The sequence below is a fragment of the Bos mutus genome, chromosome 2 (genome assembly GCF_027580195.1).
Source record: "Bos mutus isolate GX-2022 chromosome 2, NWIPB_WYAK_1.1, whole genome shotgun sequence".
Classification (NCBI taxonomy): domain Eukaryota; kingdom Metazoa; phylum Chordata; class Mammalia; order Artiodactyla; family Bovidae; genus Bos; species Bos mutus.
In genome coordinates this window covers 72323559-72350443 of record NC_091618.1, presented here as the reverse complement: position 1 = coordinate 72350443, position 26885 = coordinate 72323559, and the positions used below count along the sequence as shown (strand labels likewise).

At 43.0% G+C, this 26885-nt stretch overlaps 1 long non-coding RNA gene and 1 other non-coding gene across 2 annotated transcripts in view; both read left to right on the top strand.

The window, feature by feature from the left end:
• The first annotated feature begins 4356 nt into the window (after positions 1-4356).
• LOC138985048 (U6atac minor spliceosomal RNA) lies at positions 4357-4482 on the top strand. Its single transcript, XR_011462285.1, has one exon. It is a non-coding gene; the product is annotated as a U6atac minor spliceosomal RNA (small nuclear RNA).
• An 8929-nt stretch (positions 4483-13411) lies between these two features.
• LOC138990206 (uncharacterized) overlaps positions 13412-26885 on the top strand; it is a 37174-nt gene continuing 23700 nt past the window's right edge. The window contains exon 1 of the long non-coding RNA XR_011466321.1: positions 13412-13534. This is a non-coding gene — a long non-coding RNA (uncharacterized lncRNA). The remainder of the gene's footprint in view (positions 13535-26885) is intronic.

Here is a 26885-nt window from a genome sequence, read left to right as displayed (position 1 = left end):
ACCACAGGCCAGGGCTTGTGAAATTCATCCCGAACTCACCTTGACCTGCTTTGCAACCTCCCCCTCCCCACACCACCCTTATTTTCCCTTGCTTTTCAGAAACTCATTTTTTCCCCCCTCTCCATCATCCTCTTTCTCCTATTTATGTCTTCTGTCTTTGACCCTCCCACTTGGTTCCCACCCTAGCACCTCTCTCTAGTTTCCAGCACCTTGTGAATTTTCCACTGTGTTTCCTGGTACCTGACCTCTTTGGATGAACACAGGTGTCCTCCTGAGGTTAGAGCCAGGGCAGATCCTGCCAAAGGTGCCTGGGGTTCTGGGGTTGTCTGCCTCCTTCTTTAGTTATCACGCTAATGCTTAGTCGTTAAGTCTGTCTGACTCTTTGTAACCCTATTGACTGTAGCTTGCCAGGCTCCTCTGTCCATGGAATTCTCCAGGCAAGAATACTGGAGTGGGTTGCCATTTCCTTCTCTGGAGGATCTTCCTGATCCAGGGATCGAACCACATCTCTTTTATGTCTCCTGTCTTTTGCATTGGCTTGTGGATTCTTAACCACTAGCACCACCTGGGAAGCCCCTTCCATTAGGTATGCTGTTGTTCAGTCGCTCAGTCATGTCCAACTCTTTGTGACCCCATGGACTGCAGCACACCAGGCTTCCCTATCTTTCACCATCTCCCAGAGTTTGCTCAAACTCATATCCATTGAGTCAGTGACGCCATCCAACCATCTGGTCCTCTATTGTCCCCTTCTCCTCCTGCCTTCAATCTTTCCCAGAATCAGTATCTTTTCTAATGAGTTAGCTCTTTGCATCAGGTGGCCAAAGTATTGGAATTTCAGCTTCAGCATCAGTCCTTCCAATGAATATTCAGAGTTGATTTCCTTAATAATTGATTGGTTTGATGTCCTTGCAATCCAAGGGACTCTGAGTGTCCAACAGCATAGTTTAAAAGCATCAGTTCTTCATCGTTCAGCCATCTTTATGTCCAACTCTCACATCCATACATGACTACTGGAAAAACCATAGCTTTGACTAGACAGACCTTTGCTAGCAAAAGAACATCTCTGCTTTTTAATATGCTGTCTAGGTTTGTCATAGCTTTTCTTCCAAGGAGTAAGCATCTTTAAATTTCATGACTCCCGTCACCACCATCTGCAGTGATTTTGGAATCCAAGAAAATAAAGTCTGTCACTGTTTCCATTGTTTCCCCATTCATTAGGCATAGGGGCCTAAAAATACTTGTTGAGAACTTAAAAAACAAAAGTCTTTTTTTAAAAAAACATTTCTGTTTTGTTTTGAATTGCTTCTCAGTGGTAAAATACGTGCAATTGCTTTCAAAAAGCAAAACCAAAATGGGGGCCATAAGGGGGGATCTAACCACCCAGTTCGATTTCTCCTTTTTGTTATTACTGACCTGCAGCAGGTTCATAAGCCATCATGTGTCTGTTTCCAGCAGTACTGTGGGGTGTTGTGGGAAAGGTAAGCCGCAAGTAGGATAAGGGTCCCATTCATGTATCTTCAGTGTACGAGCAGGATAGCCCCAAAGGAATGAGATTTTCCCCTGTGAAGGGGTGGGGAGGATTTCACAGAGATGAGAGGGGCAGTGTTGCCTGGTTGGAAGGGTGAGTGTATCCTCGGGCTGTAGTTTGTTAGACATGTGACCAGATGGTAAATGCTTTGGACATAAATGGAAAAGTGCTATCATAGGCTTCCCAGGGCAATTTTTAATCAGGAGAAAATTTTTCTAAAATTTAGGCAGCATTTAATCCCTCTGTCGAGTGAGATGCCCATCTTGTAAGGCACTAGATAGTTTTATATAAAATATATGCATACACAGACACACACATAGATGCATGTACTCATAAAGAGCTCTAGTGGAGACATGGACAACTCATCACACTCAGCTGTGCAGAAAAATGTGTTTTCCTTAATCTGCCTGTTACTGACATGATTTTCCTATGAGGTCCCTTCCTATGGGAGGGAGTAGCCCAGAAGGTACTTAATTTAGTCTAATCTGGCAGTCTTAGTCTGAGCCTATAGTTTGAATAGACTCTCCAGGTAATTTTGTTTCTTTGGGGGTAAATTTTGCCTTTCCTTTTCTGCCCCTCCCCACCTTCTTTCTTTCCCTTCCTTGGACAGATGGGGAGAGGGGTGTGGCTTAGGTGACCTGAGCAGTGGAGGGAAAATGGGGACTCTTGCATACACAGGGCATCTTCTGGGCGCTCCCTGAGTTCTTGTACAATGAGGCAGGACTGGCACGTGTGGGACTGGTACCACTGACCTGGCACTGATGAAATTGTCCAGATGGTCCGATGGGCTGGTATTTATGCTGCAGACATTAGCTTCCACATTTCACATCCAATTTCAAAGTTCCAAACTATCTTGAAGGTCCCTAGCCTTCTGCTGGGCCATATGGCCTTTAAGCATTTCCAAGACCCCAATTAGGGCCTTTCAGACCCTACCTGTCACACCAGGGGGACATACAAAGCCAACTCCTGCTGCTAGTGCTGGGACAGCCCATCCAACCATGGTCCGAGGGGCTGCTTGGAGGTGTCTTGATTACCCTGGGCTTCCATAACAGGATTCCTCATACTGAGTGGCTTAAATATCAGGAATTTATTTCTGGAGGCTGGAAGTCCAAGATGAAGGAGCTGGTAGGGTTGGTTTCTGGTGAGACCTTTCTTCTTGGCTTGCAGATGGCCACCTTCTCACTGCATCCACATATGACATCTTTTCTGTGTGTGTACCTCCCTAAGGTCTCTTCCTCTTCTTTAAGGACACTGGGAATAACTTTAATCACATCCTTAAAGTTCCTAATTCTAAAGAGTGTCCCATGGAGGTTAGGGCTTAACATACGTATTTATGGGGAGGACACATGTGAGACCATTCAGGGGACATCTTCTGGATGCCTCTTCCACTGTACCTGTGGGAGCTGCCACTGGCTGTCAGGTCTTGTTCCCTGCCTCCTCCGTACTCATCTGGATGCTTCTAGACTACCTGTGCTTTCCAGAAGTGTACCAAAAATGAAGACTTCACAATCCTTGTCTCTACCCCTCTTCCTTCCCACAACTCCTGAAGAAATTCTGTTGTCTGGGTCTTCCCATCTTCATGCCTGATAGGTTGAAAGCATCTTAGATGTGACTTTCTTTCTAAATAATGCTGGGTTTTCCAACTACTTGTCAAAACAACATCCATTGTGATTTTGCTCTGCTTGGGAGCTAATCCCACCCTGAAACACCGATTGAGACCCACGGTCTCAAAGCCCCAGGGACAAAGAGGGTCACAGAGTGAGAAATATCTCTGAAAATGCCTTAAAAACTTCACATACCTACAGTATATGTTTATGCACAAACACAGAGGTACCGTTGATGCTCTATCTTTTGCTTCTCTCAAATTCAATGGAATTATTTATGTAAATATTAATCACTGTCAGTATATATCAATGATTAGTGGTATTTTAGTTATATTTAATATTAATATAGTTAATAATTTAAGAATGTCATTCATATCCATGGATGGACTAGGGGGTATAATGCTTAGTGAAACAAGTCAGACAGAGAAAGACAAATCCTTTCACATAATGTGGAATATAGAAAATTTAAAAAGAAAAGAGTCATTATAACAAAACAGAAATAGACTCACAGATGCAGAGCAAAAACTCATGGTTAAAGAAGAAAGCAGGGTGGGGGAGGGACAAAATAGGGAAAGGGGATTAAGAGGTACAAACTGTTAGGATAAAATCAGTAAGTGACAAGGTTTTCGTGTACAATACAGGGAATATAGTCAATAGTTTATAATAATGGTGTGGGGTTAAGTCTATAAAAATATAGAATTGCTATGTTATATACCTGAAAGTAATATAATTTTGTAAGTTAGCTACACTTCAAATAAAACAAAAAAGAATGTCATGTTCTGGAAGTATAATATTCCAAATCCCTAGCAATGGGGTGGCCTAAACGAATTTGTTCCAGTCATGTCTGACTCTTCGACATCCCATAGACTGTAGCCCGCCAGATTCCTCTGTCCATGGGATTTCCCCAGGCAAGAATACTGGGGTTGCCATTTCCTTCTCCAGGGGATCTTCCTGACCCAACAAAGGAATTTGTTACATTTGCTTTTAGCCCTCACTGTCTGTCAGCCTCCTTGAAGTAAACTGGGACCATGGTAGGCAGGCATCTTTCAAGGTTCTGATGTGTGAGAACGTGAGGTCTCAGGAGAACACAGCATCTCATACTGTCAGCCTTCAGGGCTCCCCTGCCTCTACTGATGCTGTTCTCATGCCCAGACCCACTGATGCTTCCACCTCTAGATCTGACATTAAAAACAAAAAAAAAGGTTGTGTCTTAAATGGTACCATGTGTTGTATGAAAGGAGAGAAGGTTAGCGCTCCCCTTGACAAGGATGGAAGAAACTCTGGAGCCCGACAGCATGCATATGGTCAAGGCATTGCCACCTACTTCATGGCATCTAACCATGGGGCTTTCCTGATGGCTCAGCAGGTAAAGAATCTGCCTGCAATGCAGGAGACATAAGAGATGCAGTTTTGATCCCTGGGTTGAGAAGATCTGGAGAAGGAAATGGCAACCCACTCCAGTATTCTTGCTTCAGAAATCCCATGAACAGAGAAGCCTGGTGGGCTACAGGCCAAAGGGTTGCAAAGAGTTGGACACTGCTCCACAAATTTCACCCAGCCTCCATCCCCCATCGTCCCACCCTACCCCAAATAGGTAACCATTTTTATTGTTTTGTAGTGTGGGGGTGTGGTGTGGGGGTGTGGTAGGGTGAGGGGGAGGAGTGGGGAGGGAGTGGGAGGATTTGAAAAGCAAAAGAAGAAAACACAAATACAGATTTCTGTCTTCCTTACTCTCACATTGAAAAGGTAACATACTGTACTGACTGTTTTGTACACTAGTTTTTTTTAATTTCATTTTTTGAGAAAAATTTCCATGTTAGTATATAGAAAGCACCACGTTTTCCTTCTTTTTAAAAGAAATCCTTTCAGAGTATGCAGTCTTAACGTACAGTGATGAGAAACTATTATTTTATAATCTTTTCATTAAAAGCTTGACTGGAAAAAAAAAAAAAAAAGTTGCCTAGGGACTTCCCTGGCAGTTCAGTGCTTAAGAATCTGCCTTCTAATGCAGGGGACACAGATTCAACCCCTGGTCCAGGAACCAAGATCCCACATGACCAGGGGCAACTAAACCTGCATGACTCAAATACTGAGTCCTTGTGCTCAGGAGCTCCAGAGTCACCATTGCAGCCACGAATTCCAGAAAACAAACTCAGTAAGAAGTACAATGCAGATAGTGGAGTGCAGTTTATTGCACCGGTGGGCCCAAGGCAGAGTCTCCTCTTAGCCAAGGACCCCAACCAGTTTTTGTGAAAACCTTATATACCCTAAGTGCATGTGCCCAAACCCACCTCCCCAAATTCCCTGAAACTAGTCTGAACAAAGGAAAAGAAAGATACGGTCAAAGTTAACCTGTGATTCATATGCCTTAGGCCTAGGTAGTAAACAGTGGACAATTATCAATCGGCCTGTGGTCATACCCCAATAAGCATAGCAGAATTTATGATTCTATTTGGTTACTCAGACAATTAGGGTATTCTTTTAGGCAAGGGAGAGTCTAGGTATGAGCCCTGGGGCTCTTCCATGGTGGGGTGGGGGGGGGCGGGGTGTGTGTGGGGGTGAGGTGGGGGATGGGAGTGAGGTGATGGGGTGGGGAGATGGGCTGGGGGGTGGGGTGGGGTCTGGTTTTCCAGTTGGTTTGTTGTTTCCATAGATACCGGATATACAGCTGAAAGTCCACAGTCAGGCCCAAGATGGAGTCCTGATTTCAAGATGGAACCTGTTCTGTTTCCTCCATCACAACTAGAGAAGTCCCTGGGTGCCACAACGAAGACCCAACACAGAAAAAAAAAAAGTGTTTGCCCAGTATTCCATTCTTTGGTTGTTTAAACCATTTAACTAGTCATTAGCTATTTAAATGATTTAACTGTAAACTATTTAACTAGTCTTCTCTTAAGAAACACTCAATTATTTCCAATCTTTGATATAAGCAAAACTGCACTGAATAAACTTATATACATGTCATCTTGTACCCATCTTGCAGGTTTGTCTATAAGATAAATTCCAAGAAGTAGGATCGATGGGGCAAGTCTATGTTCTTTAGTGGATTTGCTAGCTATGAACAACTTGCTGTTTTCTGAGGATGTTCCCAGGTGGTTCAGTGGTAAAGAATCCACCAGCAATGCAGGAGACGTGGGTTCAATCCCTGGGTTGGGAAGATCCCCTCGAGAAGGAAATGACAACCCACTCCAGTATTCTTGCCTGGAGAATCCCCATGGACAGAGGAGCCTGACGGGCTATAGTCCATGGGGTCACAAAGAAAGAGTCAGACAAAACTGAGCACGCACGCATGCACAAGGCTGTACCAATGTGTGCACAGTAGTGTACTATGACCACTGAGAGGCAGACTTGATTCAATCATGCATTTCTTAAATATCTTGGATTATGAATCTTCAGTGTGACAGGCAGTGTTTAACTGCAGTAAATTACAGTTGGCACCTCTGGCTTACCTTAGTGTCTCACTTCTCAGTAATGTCCCAGCATTTTCGTGTCCTTGGGCCAGGACCCGCTACCAGACTGGACACAGGGTGCTTGCTCTCATGCAGGCCTGGTTTCCCCAAGATGCTGCTTAATTTTATTGGCTTGAAATAACTTTTTCAGAATAATGCTCTCTTCTATAAAGTCTTGACTGCTTTTAAGGTCATCAGATTGTTACTAAACACAACTTGGATCTGCTTGCCCACAAGCAGTAAGGTCACTCTACTGACACCAGGTTGTGGTAAGGGCAAGTGCAACATTTACTGCGGGCACCAAGCCGGAGCCTAGAGCAGTTAGTGCTTAAAAGGCCTGAACTCCCTGAAAGCTTTCGGGGAAATGTTTATAAAGACATAGTGAGGGAAGGGAGTTGTGGGCTGTGGGATCCACTCACAAATATTCTTCTGATTGGTTGGTGGTGAGGTAATTGGGAGTCAACATCATCAACCTTCTGGTTCCAACCCATCTGGAATCTACATAGGCAGCAGCATACAATTAACTTCTTCTACCTGATGGGGGTTCCAGTATCTAAAACAACTCAAAGGACATGGCTCAGAATAGTATCCATTGTCCTTGAAGAAGAACTAAAAATGGCTTTGACTTTGTTTAATGGCTAAGCTATTATTATTTTGTTTTCCTTTCTCTCTGCATTTTTTCACTTCTCTGATTATATTTACTCTTTGGAACTCAGGGAAGGCCCAGGAAGCCACACTTTTTCTACAGACAAAAGGTAGGCAGAGGACAAGGAAGGGGAGAGGGGTCTTTTCCAACAAGGCCCCAAAGGGTCTTGCTTGGTTACAAAAATCACAGTTAAAACTTGTGACTTCCAGGAGTGTGTACCTGGGAAAGCCCAGTACTCCAGCCACCCCTACATATATCTGTTTGCTTTGAGGCTTGGTTTTTCCTCTTGAGGGTATACAAAGGGTTTCTCTTTTTTGCATTCATGAATATACAAAGACTGCTTCTCAGAGGTACAAACGACACCATCTTACAAGTCTCTGGTCATATTAACCACTGCTTTCAGAAGCTGAAGCAGTCTTGTCTACGGTCATAGCCTCATCTTGGTTCTTTCTAGAAGAGTCTTCAGATGAACCCTTTGCTTGATTCTGCCTCTCCTCTTAGTTCCTCTCTTGAGCAGCATTTCCTTTTATTCTGGGAGGGAGAGCCCAGTAATGGAAACAGTATATTGATTCTGCAGCCTTTGTTGTCTCTCCAAGCCTCAGATTCCTCAGCTGTAAAATGGGATCATTAATAGCATCCTCTAAGCTTCACAGAGCAGTAGTGAGAATGCTCTGTGCACTGAAAAGTGCTGATTATACAGAGTGAAGTAAGCTAGAAGAAAAACACCAATATAGTATACTAATGCATGTATATGGAATTTAGAAAGATGGTAACGATAACCCTGTATGTGAGACAGCAAAAGAGTCACAGATGTATAGAACAGTCTTTTGGACTCTGTGGGAGAGGGAGGGGGGGCATGATTTGGGATAATGGCATTGAAACATGTATAATATCATATAAGAAACGAATCGCCAGTCCAGGTTTGATGCAGGATACGGGATGCTTGGGGCTGGCATACTGGGATGACCCAGAGGGATGGTATGCGGAGGGAGGTGGGAGGGGGGTTCAGGATTGGGAACACGTGTATACCCGTGGTGGATTCATGTTGATGTATGGCAAAACCAATACAATATTGTAAAGTAATTAGCCTCTAATTAAAATAAATAAATTTAAATTTAAAAAAAGAGTATATTTTTTCTAACTTTAAATTAAAAAATTTTATATCAGACTGTAATTACTTTATAATGCTTTGCTAGTTTCTTCTGCCCAATGAAGTGAATTTGCTCTATGTATACATATATTCTCTCCCTCTTAGACCTCCCTCTGACTCACCCATTCTACACATCTGCAAAAAGGAAACATTGAAGACATAAAAAGGGGTCTGAATATTGTGTATTAAAGCATATGTATGAAATCTAAAGAAATGGTACTGATGAACCTATTTGCAGGGGAAGTAGAGAGACACAGACACAGAGAACAGACGTGCTGACTCAGCAGGGGAGGGGAGACTGTGGGACTAATTGACAGAGTACCCTTGAGACAGATATATTACCAAATGTAAAATAGATAGTATTGGGAAGTTGCTGTATAACACCGGGAGCTCAACTGGGTGCTCTGTGACAACCCAGAGGGGTGGGATGGGGTGGGGAGTGGGAGTGAGGTTCAAGAGGGAGGGGGGATATGTTTACTTTTGGCTGATTCACAGTGTTGTTGGGCAGAAACCAACACAGCATTGTAAAGCACTTATCTTCCAATTAAAAGAAAAAAAGTCCACAGTCTAGCTATGCTAATCCCCGCAATTGCTATTTTCCGGTATTTTGTATTCTCTTCCCATCCTTATCCCCACAAAAACAATCAGATACGATCCTGAGCTGAATCACCACTCCCTCCAGGCTGCTCTCTGCCCTTCTGTTCTCCAGCCCATGGGAAGGGAGCAGAACCGAACCCCCTTCAGGAGGATGCAGGGTGAACGATTTATCTCTGAGTGTTTTGAAAGAGATCAGACATTTTATGCAGCATGATCAGGCTGATGTAGAGTTTGCCTAACACCAAACAGATATACACAGAAAAAAAAAAAAACACTCAAAAGAGACTTTGTAGCAGCGATGACCTATTTTTCCAAGTATCTCATAGTTTTGAAAGGGTCTTTATATGTATTAACTCACTCTAACCTTTTAACAGTGCAGGGAGGTAGGTAGGACAGAACTCATTTATTTATTTTTGTTTTCTGGTTGAGGACAAGAAGCCCAAAGAGGCTGAATAATTTGTTCAAGGTTGTGGTTAGTTTGTGCTAGGGTTGGACTTGGAACCCAGATTTGATAGATTCTTTTCTCGATCTTCAAGTTTTTGTTAATTTAATCCTTCATTATAATCTCTGTGCTTGGTGGCTATGTACTAGTATTGCTTTTGTACCCATCTCTCCATGGTATCTCTCAATATACACTCAACTGATAATTTGATTAGTAAAGTAAGCTTGGAAGCTACATATTTGGTTATCTGAAAATCAACAATTGTCAGATATAACTTACTATAACCCTTTCTAATGAACCCTGCTGCTGCTGCTGCTAAGTTGCTTCAGTCGTGTCCGACTCTGTGCGATCCCATAGACAGCAGCCCACCAGGCTCCCCTGTCCCTGGGATTCTCCAGGTAAGAACACTGGAGTGGGTTGCCATGTCCTTCTCTAATGCAGGAAAGTGAAAAGTGAAAGTGAAGTCGCTCAGTCGTATCCGACTCTTCACGACCCCATGGACTGTAGCCTACCAGGCTCCTCCGTCCACGGGATTTTCCAGGCAAGAGTACTGGAGTGGGGTGCCATCGCCTTCTCCTAACGAACCCTACTGAACTACAAATCTGGTGGCTTTGCATTTACTTGGAAGAAAAGGGTTACAGACTTGAGATCTAATAATTCAGATCTAATAGGACCCGACTTTGTATGTTATTAATACTGTAAAGTTTTCCAATCACTTTTATATATTTTATTACATACAGTTCTCACTGCGTCTCTGAGGCAGTTATGACAGCTTTGAAACCCTGATGCATCTGGGTCTGCCACCCTCTGGGGTCACATTTCACTTGAACATGCAGATATGAAGACTCACGTCTCCCTTCTGTGTGGTTCAGAAGGGAGCATTCAATGGTTCTGTGTATTTCCGGGGGAGACAAGCTTGGGGTGGAGAATGGAGAGATGAGTTCTGTTCTGCTTCAGAGGGGCCCTTATGAGGGAAGTTTGCAGCCCCCTGGTCAGTGTCAGCCTACCCTGCTGCCATCTGCTGGCAGGATGCTGTCTGATCCTCATGAGTGCTGTACCCCGCCTGACTGTCACCCTATGGACAGCCTTTCTTCATCCTGACAATTCACTATTCATATCAGATTGCTCTGTATTGCAGACTTTTTTGAAGTTTGGGGGAAAATGGAAGATAATTACACTGCAGGTAGAAAACGACCTTAACTGCCATTCAGATGTTCTTGTTCATAGAAATCTACTAAGCACTTTTCACCGCAGGGAACTTCTTATTCACCTGCTGCCATTTTGTCCAGCCTTCTCACTGCCAACAAGGTCTCCATCTTCCTTTCCGACAACTCTCCACCCTTTTATTCTGGGCCTAAATTTTCTCTTACTTTGGTTTGCAGAGCAATTCCTTTCTTCAGCTTGTTTTTAACCTTATCTTTTCAGACCATGACTCTGGAAGTTCTTACCTTTGATTCTCAATACTTTGATAAAGTATTTTCCTAAATAAAGAGCTATTAGATTTGAATTCCTAGCTATACCAAAGTGACTACAGCTGGTTCTTATATTAAGTATTGATTTTTCTTTCCTTTTCATGAATAATTCTTTCCATTTAGCAGATGAGGAAACTGAGGCTCCAAGTCTATAATTAAATGAGCACCAGAGCTAGTAAGTGGTGGTGCTGAGACCTTATTTTTCCACTCTGTTCTGTTTTTCAAGAGACTTTAATGACACCTTCATTGTTTAATGTTGTCATGATATCAAGCGGTATCTTAATTTATTTTTCTCCATTAGAACTGATTACCTCAAAGAACACTTTTCATTGACTTTCCACTGCTCAGAATGCAAGGAACAAAATCTCCACCCTAAGGAGCGATGGATGTCATAGCTGCTGTTCACATAGCTGAGTCAGGCTGTTTATATTCCTTGTAAAAGTAATTGTCTAATTAATCTTCACCTCAATCACCTAGTCCTGTGCCAAGGTCAAAGATGCAGGTGAATTGCAAATGTGTCCCCATGCACGTGGAACACAGCGCCTATGTCAGTTTGGTTTGACATGGCAATGAATGTTGAGGAGTCAGAAGCTGGAGGTGAAAGAGATGGAGGCCCACCTTTTGCAAATGTGCACAGTGTCTCTACTTTTAGTAACACCAGAAATAAGTATGTTAACCAGGCATGGAAAAATCCTGTTCAGCAAGGGAGGGCTAATTTCCCTAAATTCTACCATTGTTGCAGAAACCAGTACTTGAGAAACCACACACCACACTTGGAGAGTTGGAGAACTTAGGTATATTATGCCGGTGGCCCCAGAGGAGTTAACACTCCAAGCTCTGACCTCCCAACAAAGGGGTTACAGAGTTTTTATATATGGACAGGCGTGATTGAGCAGGTTTGTGGGTTTGTAGGGGCTCGAATGATTGCAAAGAGTGGGACAAGGGTGGGTGAGATAAGATCCAGTTCCTAGTATTGTTGAGTCCCCACTTTCTGAGACCTACATGATCTAGACTTTGCAAGGAGCAAGCTGAGTTACAGAGCCAGAAGGAGAAGGAGGTTATATAAAAATTTTCATTTTTCCTCTTCACCATAAAAAAGGCTCAGCACTGAAGAATTGATGCTTTCAAATTGTGGTGCTGGAAAAGACTCTTGAGAGTCCCTTGGATGGCAAGGAGATCAAACCAGTCAATCCTAAAGGAAATCAACCCTGAATATTCATTGGAAAGACTTATACTAAGGCTGAAGCTCCAATACTTTGGCCACCTGATGCAAAGAGTTGACTCATTAGAAAAGACCCTGATGCTGGGAAAGATTGAAGGCAGGAGGAAAAGAGAGTGACAGAGGATAAGATGATTGGATGGCATCATCGACTCAATGAACTTGAGTTTGAGCAAACTCTAGGAGACATTGAAAGACAGGTAAGTCTGGCGTGCTGCAGTCTATGGGTCACAAAGAGTTGGACATGACTGAGTGACTGAATAACAACAGCAACACATTTACTCATTTACTCAGTATTGAATTAAATGGTAAACTTTTACTCCATTCTTAGGCCTTCGTTTGTTTTTTACTCATCATCCTGCTGTCACAGAGGCAATGACTTAAGTGCAGAAACACCCATACAGACAAGAGTTTTCACATCAATGCTCAAGTTACATCACTGGGCAATCACTGGAAAAGAACTATATCACAGCAGGTCACTGATTTGTGGGCTAAGCTTAGGAGAAAGAAATAAGGGAAAGGATCCTTAGAGATGGATTATATATCTTTTAGGAGAGAGAATCAAGTGTGTGCTTTTTAATTTGATTTTCTTATTCGACAGTTATTCACTGGGCCAGGTACAGTGTTAAATACAGGAAAAGCAATACATAAGATGCTGAGCCTGTTGTCAGAAGCTGAGGGTAAACAGGTGATTATGTTATGACTGCACAGATGAGCTGACAGGTGATGGGAGAGAGGTAAAAATCCAGGGTGCTGTGAGACCCTAGAGCAGCACAGTCTTGGTGGGCAGAGAGAGCTTCTTTGAGGAAGTGTCACCTAGAAGAACCCTACGGGGCCTTCTTGGAACAGATTCCCCACCCCCATGTCCTCCACCTACCACTTGTCTGTAGAAAACTTCAGCCTCTTAGAACTTCTCACTTCTCTGAATTCCAAAGACTAAATTTAATCAGAGAAGTGAAAAAATGCAGAAAGAAAGGAAAACAGACAAGCAAGACAAAATAATAGCCCAGCCATTAAACAAAGTCAAGGACTTTTAGTTCAAGGACTATGAATAATATTCTGAGCCGTGTCCTTTGAGCTATTGTGCAGATGCTGAAACCCCCGGCAGGTGGGAGAAGTTAACTGTGTGCTCCCCACAAGCACGGAGACCTCCAGACTGGTTGGAACCAGAAGGTTGATGATGTCACCTCCCAGTTACCCCACCACTAACCAATCAGAAGAATGTTTACATGCTGATCCCGCACCCCACAATCCCCTCCCTCCTCCTGTTTTTAAAACATTTCCCTGAAAGCGATCAAGGATCAGTCTTTTAAGTACAACTGTCTTGACTCCTTCCCTGAAAGTGTTAGTCACTCAGTTGTGTTCGACTCTTTGCAACCCCATGGACTATATATTCTGCCATCTCCTCTGTCCATAGGATTCTCCAGGTAAGAATACTGGAGTGGGTAGCCAGTCCCTTCTGCAGGGGATTTTCCAGACCCAGGGATCGAACCCAGGTCTCCTGCATTGCAGGCAGCTTCTTTACCATCTGAGCCACCAGGGAAGCTGGTTCCTTGCAATAAAGGATGCACTTTCCTTCATCAAACCCAGAGTCAGTAGATTGGCTTTACTGTGTGCCAGCAAATAGAACCAAGTTTGGATTGCTAAATGGAAGTAAGCTGGTATCTGAAGGATGAGAAGGAGTTTGTTAGGCAAAAAGAGAGGTGCAAGTGGATGTTCTAAACAAATGGGACAGCAAAGTTCAGAGGTTGGAAGAAGAATTGTGAGAGCAACTGCTGCTGCTGCTGCTAAATCGCTTCAGTCGTGTCCGACTCTGTGCGACCCCATAGATGGCAGCCCACCAGGCTCTCCCGTCCCTGGGATTTTCCAGGCAAGAACACTGGAGTGGGTTGCCATTTCCTTCTCCAATGCAGGAAAGTGAAAAGTGAAAGTGAAGTCGTTCAGTCGTGTCCGATTCTTAGCGACCCCATGGACTGCAGCCTACCAGGCTCCTCCATCCATGGGGTTTTCCAGGCAAGAGTACTGGAGTGGGGTGCCATTGCCTTCTCCGGTGAGAGCAACTAGGTGTGGTCAAAGGGGAAGAAAGAAAATAAGGATTAGTTTTGGACTCAGTGAGGTTGAGATACTTTAGAAGCATCTAAGTAAAGATGCTCAAGAGAAAAATGGAGCAGACACTTGGGGAATGAGCACTGCATGATCTCAGGAAAACCTTCTAGGGGACTGGTCCAGGAGATGTCAAAGTCAGGCAGAGCTGGTGGGATGTGGCACATGGTAAATGTGGCATGTCTGCTGGCCAGATTCAGCTTCAGGATGGCCACTTTGAGACCCTGAAAAGAAATCAATTCATTGCATTTGCAGATGAAGAAACTTGACAACCATGGTTCAGTGACTTGCCCGGTGACTCATCTTTGGTTATTGTCAAAGCAGAGAGAAAACACACATGAGTCCTGAGTGCTTTCCCATGCTCCACCCTGCTTCAGTTTAGAATAGGCATTCACAACCCCCAGTTTGGTGCCAGGTTTCAGGTGAGGTGAGGAAGACCGGATACTCATTTATCTGCCAGGATAAAGTCATGAAAATTCTCCATGCTGTAACTGATCCACTTTGCTTATGCCTGAAACTAACACAACATTGTAAATCAACTATACCCCAATAATTTTTTTTTTTTTTAAGTAGAGAATACAATTCACATGAGCCTATCTAGGAAGCAGAAACAGACTCACAGACATAGAGAACAGACTTGTGGTTGCTAAGGGGGAGGAAAGGTTGGGGAGGGATGAAGTGGGGATTTGGGGTTAGCAGATGCAAACTATTGTGTATAGAATGGATAAACAACAAGGTCCTATTATATAGCACAGGGATCTATATTCAATATCCTGTGATAAGCCATAACGAAAAGGAACCAGGAAAAGAGTATATATATATATATATATATATATATATATATATATATTGAGTCACTTTTCTGTACAGCAGAAATTAAACACAACTTTGTAAATCACCTAAACTTCGATAGAATTAAAAAAATAAAACCCACTCTCCATGCTGTACAGAAGAAATAAGGCTTTTCATGCACTTTTTTCTCTTTCTTTTGTGAACAGAGGACAGTGTGTGTGCTTTTCCTCCACTTGGTACAAATGGTATACTCATACCCCTGATTCACAGAACATTCCAGAGTCTCCCAGAAACCTCTGGAATCCTTTGATAACACAGACCTCACATTAGAGAGTAACATTCCCACTCAACTCAGCTAGCACTTTTGGGGCTGCTGCTGCTGCTGCTGCTAAGTTGATTCAGTTGTGTCCGATTCTGTGCAACCCCATAGATGTCAGCCCACCAGGCTCCCCTGTCCCTGGGATTCTCCAGGCAAGAGCACTGGAGTGGGTTGCATTTCCTTCTCCAATGTGTGAAAGTGAAAAGTGAAAGTGAAGTCTCTCAGTCGTGTCCGACTCTTTGCGACCCCATGGACTGCAGCCTACCAGGCTCCTCCGCCCATGGGATTTTCCAGGTAAGAGTACTGGAGTGGGTTGCCATTGCCTTCTCCTACTTTGGGGGCTAGCACTGGGCAAATGGGCTTCCCAGATGGTGCTAGTGGTAAAGAATCCATCTACCAATGCAGGAGACTTAAAAGATGTGGGTTCGATCCCTGGGTCTGGAAGGTCCCCTGGCGAAGGGCATGGCAACCCACTCTAGGATTCTTGCCTGGAGAGTCCCTTGGACAGAGGAGCCTGGTAGGCTACAGTCCATAGGGTCGCAAATAGTCGGACACGACTGAAGCAACTTGGCACGCACACAATCTGCAAAAACTGTTTTTAGTTTCTTTTCATTGGGAAGGTAAGAGGTTGAGGGTGACTGGCTGCTTCATATTAGGGCACAAATAATACCAAACTTGTCTTTTACATCTTGAGGAACATCTTAAAACTCTTCACAAGCCACCAAAGCTTTGGGGGAAAACAACAAACAGTTTTCTCTCAAAGCTTGCCAAGCATAGCCGGGCCCCTTGCGTCCTCCGAGGCGGGGGCAGGCCTCCAGAGCTTTGAGGGCCTAGAGAAACATGAATGGACACAGTAAATTCCTTCATTCTTTCATGTTTTGAATAACAAAGATTTTACTGTATGGCGTTGCCAGATCTGGTTCTCCTTTAAAAAATTCTTTAAACTGAATTTCCTTTTGGCCTCAGGCAGGACAAGCCCATTTCATTCACTGCCTTGGGCACAGGAAGTGACACACCTTTGTCTCTTTTTGAGTACTCTGTGCAGAGAGGCCAATACTAGGATAGCGTTTGGAGAAAAGAGTTTCACTCAGAGATCAATCAGAAAGAAGACAGTAGGTAAAGCCCTCAAGTCTGTCTCCTGGATCCAGGGTGCAGTGTGAGATGTAAGGAGTTGGGGGGAATTTCAAACTTGGAAGCTGGTTGCTGGTCTTGAATCAGTCCACACAAGCTATTCCTGCTGCTGGAGTCAAATTTTCCTTACTGAAGAACTTCTTGCTTGCTATGGAGAAGGAAATGGCAACCCACTCCAGTGTTCTTGCCTGGAGAATCCCAGGGACAGGGGAGCCTGGTGGGCTGCCGTCTCTGGGGTCGCACAGAGTCGGACACGACTGAAGCGACTTAGCAGCAGCAGCAGCAAGGGGTTCTGGAGGCAGCATTTCTATTCTTTAGGCTCTGCAGATGGAGGGTTCTTGGTTCCAGGTCATCCTGGCAGCATGGGTTCCCTTCGTGCATATGCGCAATGCTGTCTCTAAAAACCATTCAAGGTTTGATTAATCAGCCTAAGGAGGCAAAACCAGTTAAAACTGGCCAGTGTTTTACACATTAATTTACTGCCCTGCTTCCCTTTCCTTGCTTTTTTTCCCTCTTCTTGTTTCTATTTCTAGCTTCCCCTTTCTTGCTTTTTTCCCACTTTCTTATCTTGCTTCTTGACTCTTTTTCTCTAAAAATTTTTTATTGTAATATTGTGAATTTACAATATTATATTAATTTCAGCTGTACAACATTGTGATTCCATATTTTAAAAGATTTATACTCCATAGAGATCTCTTCAAGAAAATTAGAGATACCAAGGGAACATTTCATGCAAAGATGGGCACAATAAAGGACAGAAATGGTATAGACCTAACAGAAGCAGAAGATATTAAGAAGAGGTGGCAAGAATACACAGAAGAGCTATACAGAAAAGATCTTCACGACCCAGAAAATCACGATGATGTGATCACTCACCTAGAGCCAGACATCCTGGAATGTGAAGTCAAGTGGGCCTTAGGAAGCATCACTTTGAACAAAGCTAGTGGGGGTGATAGAATTCCAGTTGAGCTATTTCAAATCCTGAAAGATGATGTTGTGAAAGTGCTGCACTCAATATGCCAGCAAATTTGGAAAACTCAGCAGTGGCCACAGGACTGGAAAAGGTCAGTTTTCATTCCAATCCCAAAGAAAGGCAATGCCAAAGAATGCTCAAACTACCGCACAATTGCACTCATCTCACATGCTAGTAAAGTAAGGCTCAAAATTCTCCAAGCCAGGCTTCAGCAATATGTGAATCGTGAACTTCCTGATGTTCAAGCTGGTTTTCAAAAAGGCAGAGGAACCAGAGATCAAATTGCCAACATCCACTGGATCATCAAAAAAGCCAGGGAGTTCCAGAAAAACATCTATTTCTGCTTTATTGACTATGGCAAAGCCTTTGACTGTGTGGATCACAATAAACTGTGGAAAATTCTGAAAGAGATGGGAGTACCAGACCACCTGACCTGCCTCTTGAGAAACCTGTTTGCAAATCAGGAAGCAACAGTTAGAACTGGACATGGAACAACAGACTGGTTCCAAATAGGAAAAGGAGTACATCAAGGCTGTATATTGTCACCCTTCTTATTTAACTTATATGCAGAGTACATCATGAGAAACACTGGGCTGGAGGAAGCACAAGCTGGAACCAAGATTGCCAGGAGAAATATCAATAACCTCAGATATGCAGATGACACCACCCTTATGGCAGAAAGTGAAGAAGAACTAAAGAGCCTCTTGATGAAAGTGAAAGAGGAGAGTGAAAAGTTGGCTTAAAGCTCAACATTCAGAAAACGAAGATCATGGCATCTGGTCCTATCACTTCATGGGAAATAGATGGGGAAACAGTGGAAACAGTGGCTGACTTTATTTTGGGGGGCTCCAAAATCATTGCAGATGGTGATTGCTGCCATGAAATTAAAAGACGCTTCCTCCTTGGAAGGAAAGTTATGACCAACCTAGATAGCATATTCAAAAGCAGAGACATTACTTTGCCAACAAAGGTCCGTCTCTTCAAGGCTATGGTTTTTCCAGTAGTCATGTATGGATGTGAGAGTTGGACTGTGAAGAAAGCTGAGCACCAAAGAATTGATGCTTTTGAACTGTGGTATTGGAGAAGACTCTTGAGAGTCCCTTGGACTGCAAGGAGATCCAATCAGTCCATCCTAAAGGAGATCAGTCCTGAGTGTTCATTGGAAGGACTGATGTTGAAGCTGAAACTCCAATAGTTTGGCCACCTGATGTGAAGAGCTGACTCACTTGAAAAGACCCTAATGCTGGGAAAGATTGAGGGCAGGAGGAGAAGGGGATGACAGAGAATGAGATGGTTGGATGGCATCACTGACTTGATGGACATGGGTTTGGGTGTACTCTGGGAGTTGGTGATGGACAGGGAGGCCTGGCGTGCTGTGGTTCATGGGGCCACAAAGAGTCGGACACGACTGAGCGACTGAACTGAACTGAACTGATACTCCATTTAAAGTTACTATAAAATATTGGCTATATTCCCTGTGCTGTACCATATACCCTTGTTGCTTATTTATTTTATACATAGTAGTTTGTACCTATTTATCCCCTGCCACATGCTGCCCCACCTCACTTTCCTCTCCACACTAGTAAACACTAGTTTATTCTCTTTATTCCTGGAAAACTGGGGCTCAGAATTTCCTGTCTAAAATAGGAAATTCTTCATATTTCAGCCCGGAAACTTGGGGCACAGATAAAAATATGGGAAATACATTTACACAGTTAACACATTTTGAATTGTTTTTGAAGAAATCATCAAAATTTTTATATGTCTTATGGTACTCATTATCAGAGTACTCCTTATGAGAACGAGTATCAGAGGTACTCACTATCAGAACGTGGACTTGGTAAAACGTGACTTTCGCATGGCTTTCTTGTCCATATTTATCTTGTTGGTAGATTCATTGGCTTCTTTTGACTAATTAGTTCTTTCTGAAGCAAAGATTAAAATGGTATATCTAGTTCATGTGGTTTTTAATAATTTCATGCAAAGTAATTTATCAGTTGATGTTTCTATTGTATATAATTTCCCATTTTCATTTTGTCACTTTTTTCTTCTTGTTGTTTGTAGCTATACATCAAATTTTTTTTTAATTGCAGTAGAGTCTGTATTTGTGTTGCAATACAACATAGTGATTCAATATTTTTATGGCATAGGGTTTATTTAAATATTACCAAGTTGTGAGCTGTTTGGAGATGAATTGCTTGTGGGTATCTTGGTTTGCAAATATTTCTTTGCTTTCTGGGTTGCTTTCTTTCATTCCTTAAGGCCCTTCTTATGGGCACCTGCTTTGAAACTGAAGTAGGTCATGTTTTCCTGGTTTTGGGTTTATTTCCCATTGCTCTATGAGATTGATTCAAAAAGACCTTGCAATAATGTCATCCAAACTCAAAAAGACCTTGTAGTTTATATCATCACATGTCCTACCTATGTTTTCCTTAAGACTTTCATAGACCCCCTCCTGACCTTTAGAAATCTATTAATTGGAGTTAATTCTGTGTATGGTGTTAGAATGTTCTAACCTCATTCTCATTTTCTTTGTTTTAATAACCCTCACAAGATCCTTCAGAGTGTCTCTTACCAATGTATATCCCCAGCATCAGGAGAGGAATATTCCCTTTTCTCCACACCTTCTCCATCAGTTAGTGTTTGTGAAGTTTCTGACAATGGCCATTCTGAGTGCTGTGAGGTGATTTCTGCTGAAACTTCCTGTGGTTTCAATTTGCACTTCTAATATTTAGCGAAATTGACCTCTTTTCATGTGGTTTATTTTCAAGGGTGAGTTCATGTTACGTCTCGAGGAGGCTTCTTATAACTCAGCCCTGTTTTGAATTCTTTTCTCATAACTACCCCTAGGACGTTTGTTGAGATCAGCTGTTTTTGACTTACAGACCCTTTGGCCTTGAGAATACTCAGTGCCCGTCAGCACACTTGCTCCTTGGAAGAAAAGCTATGACCAACCTAGACAGCATATTAAAAAGCAGAAATATTACCTTGCCAAGCGAGGTCCATCTAGTCAAGGCTATGGTTTTCCAGTGGTCATGTATGGATGTGAGAGTTGGACTGTGAAGAAAGCTGAGCACCAAAGAACTGATGCTTTTGAAATGTGGTGTTGGAGAAGACTCTTGAGAGTCCTTTGGACTGCAAAGAGATCCAACCAGTTCATCCTAAAGGAAATCAGTCCTGAATATTCATTGGAAGGACTGATGTTGAAGCTGAACCTCCAATACTTTGGCCACTTGATGCGAAGAGCTGACTCACTGAAAAAGACCCTGATGCTGGGAAAGATTGAAGGCAGGAGTAAGGAGTGACAGAGGATGAGATGGTTGGATGGCATCACCGACTCGAGGGATATGAGTTTGAGTAGGCTCCGGGAGTTGCTGATGGACAGGGAAGCCTGGTGTGCTGCAGTCCATGGGGCCGAAAAGAGTTGGATACCACTGAGCAACTGAACTGAACTGAACTGGATCAGCACAGCTTTTCAAGATGTCATTACAGAAAATGGCCACAAAGCAGCAGCATTATTTAACCTGATACATTCCCCTCCCCCCACCCACCCCCCGACCCTCCATCGCCCGTCATTTCTGTGTGCTTTTACATTGGAATAGAGGTGATTTCTTTCTTTCTTTCTTTTTTTTTCCCATGGGGATGGTCTGCTGGTAGGGATTGGGGGTAGGAGGAGAAGGGGATGACAGAGGATGAGATGGCTGGATGGCATCACCGACTTGACAGACTTGAGTTTGAGTGAACTCCGGGAGTTGGTGATGGACAGGGAGGCCTGCTGCTGCTGCTGCTGCTGCTAAGTCGCTTCAGTTGTGTCTGACTCTGTGTGACCCCATAGATGGCAGCCCACCAGGATCTGCCTGGCGTGTTGCAATTATTCATAGGGTCACACAGAGTCGGACACGACTGAGTGACTGAACTGAACTGAACTGAGAGGTGATTTCTGATTTTATGTGTGTTTCAGGTGTACATGAACTTGATTCATTAATGCATGAACAATTATCTATTCTCTTTCAAGTTCTTGTTCCCATCTAGGTGATTACAGTGTGTTCAGTAAACTTCTACCTGCTATTCAGTAGGTCGTTTTCCATCACCTATTAGATACATGTATGTGTGTCTACATGAATTCAAATCTCTTAATTTACTTTGCCTGTATCTAGAGATTGATGGAGAAGGCAATGGCACACCACTCCAGTACTCTTGCCTGGAAAATCCCATGGATGGAGGAGCCTGGTGGGCTGCAGTCCATGGGGTCGCTAAGAGTCGGACACGACTGAGCGACTTCACTTTCACTTTTCACTTTCATGCATTGGAGAAGGAAATGGCAACCCACTCCAGTGTTCTTGCCTGGAGAATCCCAGGGATAGGGGAGCCTGGTGGGCTGCTGTCTATGGGGTCGCGCAGAGTTGGGCACGACTGAAGTGACTTAGCAGCAGCAGCAGCAGAGATTGAGGGCTCCTGCAGAGGGCAAGAGGCACTCCAGAAACATCGTGAGGTCACACTGCCTGCCACATCCTCCCAGGACTCTGAGCCCCACAACAATCCAGCCTTGGGGGACCCAGGCCTGAGGTCTCCAGAGATGTGATTCCAGTCAAAGTAACCATGGGATGAGGGGAATAGAGTCAGCATATGTTCTATACTTATTGTGTTTATACAGTTATTTGAACTTGAGTATATACGGGGGAGCCTGGTGGGCTGCCGTCTATGGGGTCGCACAGAGTCGGACATGACTGAAGCGACTTAGCAGCAGCAGCAGCATATAGGTGAATTACAAGGCAGTGGGTGTTTTGTTTTTTGCTTTTTTCAATTCATAGCCACTCCATTCACTTACACATAGATGTGTATATGCTGTATTTCAGGCACTGTTCCTGTATTGATTATTACAGAAATTGGAGTATCATTCCTAGTGTTACCCAGTGGGTCCTTGTGATTTGTTTTCTAAATAGTAGTATGCACATGTTAGTCAAGTAGCTCATTTTCATGTGCCCAACACCTTTTTTCTCTGCTAACAGTAAGTGAGAAGAGTTTTTCCCAAGTCTGTGAACTATTAATCTTGGCTTAAGGAGCTCATATGTATCCATTTTTAGGTTCCACCTAGAAGTGACGTCATATTTGTCGCTGCCTGTCTCTTACGCCACTTGCTATGATCATCTCTGTCTTCTTGCCTGTGCCTGAGCTTGGCATTGTTTCATTGCTCCTTATGGCTGATTAATCTACCATTGTGTGTATAGAACCCATTTTCTTTATTCATTTCTGTGTCCTTGTACACTTAATTTGCAGCCATGTCCTTGCTATGGAAACTGGTCTGGCAGGGATGGCATGGCTACCCTTTGTCTTTGAAAATGTTGCTTTTCCCTGACTGTATGCCCAGGCATGTGAATGCTATTTCCTAAGGCACTTCCATGTTTTGTTTCTAACCATCCTCCATGTTGTTCTTTCTAGTGAGTGAAACAATGGACATTTTTAGTAATCCCATTCAAATTAATCTCTTGATGGGAATTCTGTTCCTGAAACTTCCCCATTTTTATTTTGCTAACCTTCATTCTTGATTATTGCTTTTGTTTGTAGGTATCCATCACTCCTTTTCAACTGGGGTACAGTTGATTCACATTACTGTATTTGCTTTGGGATACAACAGAATGATTCAATATTTTAATGGAATGCAAATGCCAAGTTGTTTCAGTTGTGTCCAACTCTTTGCAGCCCCATGGGTGGTAGTCCACCAGGCTCCTCTGTCTATGGGATTTTCCAGGCAAGAATACTGGAGTGGGTTTCCATTTCCTTCTCCATTTAATGGAATATCTACCATTTAAAGCTATATGTCAAGGCTGTATATTGTCACCCTGCTTATTTAACTTATATGCAAAGTACATCAGGAAAAATGCCAGCTTGGATGAAGCACAAGCTGGCATCAAGATTGCCAGAAGAAATATCAATAACCTCAGATATGTAGATGAAACCACCCTTATGGCTGAAAGTGAAGAAGAACTAAGAGCCTCTTGATTAAAGTGAAAGAGGAGAGTGAAAAAGTTGGCTTAAAATTCAACATTCAGAAAAGTAAGATCATGGTATCCGGTCCCATAGCAAATAGATGGGAAAACAATGGAAACAGTGAGAGACTTTATTTTGGGGGGCTCCAAAATCATTGCAGATGGTGACTGCAGCCATGAAATTAAAAGACACTTGCTCCGTGGAAGAAAAGCTGTGACCAACCTAGACAGCATATTAAAAAGCAGAGACATTATTTTACCAACAAAGGTCTATCTAGTCGAAGCTGTGGTTTTTCCAGTGGTCATGTATGGATGTGATAGTTGGACTATAAAGAAAGCCGAGCACCAAAGAATTGATGCTTTTGAACTGTGGTATTGGAGAAGACTCTTGAGAGTCCCTTGGACTGCAAGGAGATCAAACCAGTCAATCCTAAAAGAAATGAGTCCTGAATATTTATTGGAAGGACTGATGCTGAAGCTGAAACTCCAATACTTTGGCCACCTGATGCAAAGAACTGACTCCTTGGAAAAGACCCTGATGCTGGGAAAGATTGAAGGCAGAAGTAAGGAGTGGCAGAGGATGAGATGGTTGGATGGCGTCACTGATGTGATGGACTTGAGTTTGAATAGGCAGGCTCCGGGAGTTGGTAATGGACGGGGAAGCCTGGTGTGCTGCAGTCCATGGGGTTGTAAAAGTCAGACATGACTGAGCAACTGAACTGAACTGAAAGATGTTATAACATCTTGGCTATATTTCTCTCTGATGCATACTATATCCTATTTTCTTCTTACATTATACATAGTAATTTTTGTCTCAATTTTTACTTCAATCTGGCAACACCCACAACCAAATCCCCACAGGCATCCATTTTCTGGATTTGTGAGTCTCTTTCTGCTTCATAGATAAGTCCATTTATGTCTTATTTTAGATGGAACTTAAATGTGATTTCTTATGGCAATTTTCTCTGTGTTTCTGACAACCTAGCCTTAGATGAGAATATGTAAATATATTTTTCTGAGAAGAGTGTAATTTTGGGGAATAGTATAATGTCAAATAGAAGTTTATTCTCTAGATCTATGAGTCTGTTTCTGTTTTGTTATATTATTTATATTATAATATTTGTTTGTTTTACTTTTTCAATTCCACATATGAATGATAAGGTACAGGTTTGTTTTTCTCTGTCTGACTTTTATTTCACTAAGCATAATACCCTGTATGTCTATCCATGTTGCTGAAAATGACATTATTTCATTCTTCTTAATTGCTGAGTAATATTCCATTATATGTATATACACACACACACACACACACACTCATCTTTATCCATTCATCTGTCCATGAACACTTAGATTGTTTCCATACTTTGGTTTTTGTAAGTAATGCTGCTATGAACATTGGGGTGCATGCATCTTTTCAAATTAGTGTTTGCTTCTCTAGTCTTGCTTCTTTTTCTTGGTTCCTTTTCCCCTCCTATTCTGTATCACTTTTCTCATTTCTCTTTTGTTGTTTCCGATGATGGCTGGGCAACTTCAGTGGCCATTACACTGCTTTCCCTGGTGCTTACCCATCCTACAGCAGTCTGGGGTTCTCTGCTCTGTTATATCAAGAAAGAAAAGCTATGACCATGAAGGTAGGGGCTGGCGAATGTGTTTCTGGCTGAAAATCTGTCAAGGAAAAAGGCCTTTTTGGTATGTGAAGAGGGGGCTGGAGATGTACATCAAGGGATCATCTCATGATTGAAAAGTGAGTTTGGTCCTCTCAGTCCGACGCCTCTAACTTCACAGCGATGAAGTCACTTTATTCTCAATGACATTCTCAGGCTGTGGTTCTTTCCTCTTCTCGAGGCAGAATTAATTGCTTCTTCATCTTTGATGCCTTTGCTTTCATGTATTCTTGTGTTGGGGCACTATCACCTCGGAATAGAATTGGTTGTCTGGGGTCTGCTTCTTCCCTTCCACAGTTGAGCATGTATACATTCGCTCACAACACACACACACACACACACACACACACACACACACACACACTCTTCTTTGAAGCCTTTGTTCATCTCTATTTTTCCTTACTTGGTGCCTGGAACATAATAAGACATCAGTAAATGTTTGCTACATGAATAAGTGACTGAATGAGAGTTGTTCCACCTAGGATTGCCTCCCTCTCTGTCCACGAGTTCTTACCTGTGTGTTCCCTGTTATGAAAACAGACATATACGTTTCAATGTTTTTTCAAGGTCCTGCTGGGACCTTGGACTGGCTCAGACATTTGATTTTCCAAACCATGGCAATGCAAGAGTGAATACAATGGGTTATGTGTTTCCCTGCACTGGTGTTATAGATAAGTGTCTTCTCGTCTTAATCTATACAGAATGATTTCCCCATGTGCCCCTCTTCAGCAATCCAGTTATTTTGTAGTGTTTCTGATCAAGTGTGCTTGTACTTCTCTCCTAAGTGACATGTCTCCATTGGCCGCCTGTGTTGCCTAATTATGGTGCAACCTTGGGTTAACTCCTCCTCAAGCTGACTGTCCATCTTACCTTTTCCTCCACTGTTTTTTATCCCTGCAATAATTTCCAAGCCATGGCAGCTACCCGGGACATGGTCATTTTGTACTGAGCTTCCCTTCTTGTAGCTGAGTGAGTGGCAGGTCGGGGCGGGGGGTGGCGGCGTGGGGGCAGGGTGCTGTTTCCTACCTTCCTGAAGATATTGAAGGGAGTCTCCTGGCATCTCTAAAGGTGGTGTGAAACAGATTCATGTGTATTTGTGCCTGTGTATTAAGCCTGTGAGTGCGTGTGTGCTCAGTTGTGTCTGACTCTTTGGAATCTGGTGGACTGTAGCCTGCCAGGCTCCTCTGTCTGTGGGATTCTCCAGGCAAGGATTCGAGTGGGTTGCCATGACCTCCTCCAGGGGATCTTCCTGAACCAGAGATTGATCCTGGGTCTTCTGCATTGCAGGTGAACTCTTTACCGCTGAGCCACTGGGGAAGCACATGTATTAAGCCTAAACTACTCATATTATAAAAATCTGATTGTGGTCAAAGGAGTGAGTTCAGCACACAGAAATCAAAATTTTTTTTAAAAAATGAGTGCTTTCCTTTCTAAAGTGGTATCAATGTTGGTGTCTACCCAGATCGGAGTCATTTTGCAGATGTCTGGGCTCTCCTAGTTCACCAGCATTCTGCCATCTGACAGCTGATAATTCAGAATTTGCTGATTCAGAGGCTGCTTATGGCTACAGAAATTTTAATCCACTTACTGTCTATAACTGATAGCTCCTCTGGTTATGTATAATCCCCCATAGGAGCGCTGAGCCTTGCATATGCCAGGTTTTTGACAAGTGATTTTTGCACATATAGGATTAAATTATTTCACAGGGGAGAAAAAAGAACAAGGAATGGGAACATTGAAGGCTCCAGAAAAGGGGAGAGCAAGGTCACAGTAGCTCTTTTTTCTCAGATCCTACAGGAATCTCTGTAA